The sequence below is a fragment of the Mus caroli genome, chromosome 4, assembly GCF_900094665.2.
Source record: "Mus caroli chromosome 4, CAROLI_EIJ_v1.1, whole genome shotgun sequence".
NCBI classification, from domain to species: Eukaryota; Metazoa; Chordata; class Mammalia; order Rodentia; family Muridae; genus Mus; species Mus caroli.
The window spans coordinates 139,999,487-140,002,555 of NC_034573.1; the positions used below are offsets into that span (position 1 = coordinate 139,999,487).

At 48.9% G+C, this 3,069-nt stretch overlaps 1 long non-coding RNA gene across 1 annotated transcript in view; it reads right to left on the reverse strand.

The window, feature by feature from the left end:
- Window positions 1-431: 431 nt before the first annotated feature.
- Window positions 432-3,069, reverse strand: part of LOC110293549 — a 5,901-nt gene continuing 3,263 nt past the window's right edge. The window contains exon 3 of the long non-coding RNA XR_002377813.1: window positions 432-2,649. This is a non-coding gene — a long non-coding RNA (uncharacterized LOC110293549). The remainder of the gene's footprint in view (window positions 2,650-3,069) is intronic.

The following is a 3,069-nucleotide window of genomic DNA, read 5'->3' on the forward strand; positions in this document are numbered from 1 at the left end:
CATGTGTGTGTTACTTAAAATTATGCTTTTTTTGAATTTTTTTTTATTGAAGTAGCATTATGTTGCTTTCCCCCTCCCCTTTCTCCCTCCAGGCCCTCCCAAATATTCTCCTTCCAGCAGCAAATAGATTTGCTTGCTTTGCAATGCTGGGGATCAAACCCCAGCCACATGCACGTAGGTGACGTCCTATCCTTGAGATGCGCCCGTTAAATGGTTAAGGTGGGGCTGGATCAATAGCTCAGAGGTTACGAGCACCGGCTGCTCTTTTAAAAAACCTTGGTTCAGTGAATTCCCGGAATATGACCGTTCATGGTCATCTGTAACTTTAGTTCCAGGGGATCTGGTCCCTTCCTCTGGCCTCTTCAGGTGCATCACTCACACGGTACACATGTATATATGAAGCCAAAACACCCTCACATACAAAAAATTTCGTATAAAGTGTTTAAGATGGCTGAGGTGATACACACCTGTAATCCCAATATTGAAGAAGCTGAGGCAGGAGGCTTATGTGAGTTCCAGACCAGGCTGGGATATATCCTGAGTCCTGGCTCAGGAAACCAAGAAGAGCAGCTATATCCAGGGCAGTTCTGGGTTCTAACCCCCAAAATAACCATAAAAATATCCAAGGGCTAGAGAGGTCACTCATTCATTAAGTACTTGTCTTGAGTATGAGTCCCCGGGTTCGATCCACAGGATGGATGTAAACACTGAGGCAGAGACGGGATTGCTGGAGCTCGCTAGCCTGCCAGTCTAGCCAAAATTGAGAGCTCCAGGCCAATGGGATGCTTTATCTCAAAGGACGTAGGCAGCATTTCCGAGGTTGTCTTCTGGCCTCCACAAGCCTGTGTACACACACGTGCACATACACCACACACAAATACTTGAATTTTTAAAAGGTAAAGAAAATAAGATCTAGCCCTTATGTATTTTTTTTTAACCACAAATTAAAAAGTGATGCTGTTGTGGGGGTAGGGGCAGCTAGAGGGATGCTTTTTTAAAACAAAGAGGCTATGCTTAGTCATCAGAAGCCACACAAAGTTGCTGAGAACTGTAACGACCTGGCTCTCACGCTGCGGGCCCGTGACTCTGAGGAACGCACCCTGCTTGCCCACTGTACCCTGTGATAGACAAGGTCAAATTCTGTTCTTGGTACAGGCAAAGCACAGAGCAAGCTGGTCACGCATCTGGGACGTCCACACCGGGTGCAGACCGTAGGCTCCCTGCTTCGGAGCCGCGGGCGAGCGGTGCGTGGACAGCGGCTGAAATGATGACCAAGCACAAACTCCCGCCCTTGCCTCATTCTCTTATTCATTACTTATTGTTTCAGGCTTGGGTTCTCCCAACCAGGGGACACACCCCCGAGCAGTGTAGCTAGGAACAGGGTCCAGGTGACAGAAGCACTGGACTTTAGACCTCCTGTGTCAACCTCCCTCTCAAGACAGCGGCGTGGCTGAAGAATGGGTGTGCTTGGACCTTGTCACGACCCTTTGCTTATCGAAGCCCGGAGTAGAAATGACGGGTGTCAGATAGATCCTACCCGAAAACAACCTCCTTTGCATGCCCGCCTCACGCTTTGCCCTCGGAGGGCATCAGGGCTTTCCACTATACCGTGGTACACTTTGCTGAGCAACCTGACATGCTGCCCCATGGCATAGAAAGATAACGGCTTACCGAAAGGCTGGTCAGTGCTCACCGGGGCATGCTATGTAATTTGAATGGGAACAGAATCCATTGCGATCGTGATAAGACAGAAGCTGGGAAATCTCAGCAGGCATTCAGCAGCACACTAGGGTCCTTAGGCCACTTACTCCCAGGGGAATACTGTATCCTTGGCTCTAAAATCTGAAGGGGTGGCAGTGTGGCTCGGTGATAAAGGCTGTGTGTGAGCCCTACCTACACCGGCATGACACATAAAACACCGTCCCGTTAGGGCAGAGTCAGAACAAACAGAAGGGTCCCCCGCACCTCTCCACTCCTCCACCCGTGGAGACAAGCAGAGCCCCAGCACACGGAGGACTGGGAAAGTCAGGTCATCTTCACTCCATATGGAGTTTGGATCGACGTGGTTACACGCGACAGCCATCAAGAGACTATAGCTCTATGTGTCTCAGTGTCTTATGAACTCTTGTTTGTAGGGGTCTGATGTCCTCCTCTTGGCTTCTTCAGGCATCAGACATGCACAGCGTGCACATACACACCTGATGGCAGACACTCATAGACAATATAGATTAAAATTGACATAAGAAACTTCACAAAAATGTCACATGTATCATTTTATGAAATGTTCTTCTCCATTTACAGTGCAGCAGATGAACCTGGGGCCTTTCACACTGGGCATCTGAACTGTATACTTCTGGCTCCCCTCCCAAACCGTTTCCTTTGAGCCAAAGTCTCAGGATATCGTCCAGACTGGCGGCCGCTCAAAATCTTCCCACCTCAGTGTTCCTGGTGTTGGAACGATAGCTATGTACCGCCATGCCCAGGGTCACGCCAACTTGTGACAACCTAGGATTATCTGAGACAAGAGTCTTGACTGAAGAAAGGCTCAGGTCAGGCCAGTGGGCATGTCTTTAGGGGATTGCCTTGATTGTTGATTGCCATGGGAAGCCCCAGACCACTGTGGGCAGCACATTCCCTAGGCAGAAGACCCTGCGCCATTCAGAACAAGTAAGAGCTACAGGCAACTTTGCGTGTATTTGTTTCTCTCTGCTCTTGACTATGACTATGCTATGACTGACTGCTGACTGAATGCCTGCCTTGATTCCCCCTCGGTGATGGACAGTAACCTGGGACTGTCAAGGAACTAAACCCCTCCTCTCCTAAATTACTTTTGTCTGGATATTTTATCACAGCAATAGAAAGGAAACCAAGACACCTGGCTTGTCCCAAATTCTAAATACCTTCTCTATGTTAAAAAAAAGAAAAAAAGAGGGCTGGTGAGATGGCTCAGTGGGTAAGAACACCCGACTGTTCTTCCGAAGGTCCAGAGTTCAAATCCCAGCAACCACATGGTGGCTCACAACCATCCGTAACGAGATCTGACGCCCTCTTCTGGAGTGTCTGAAGACA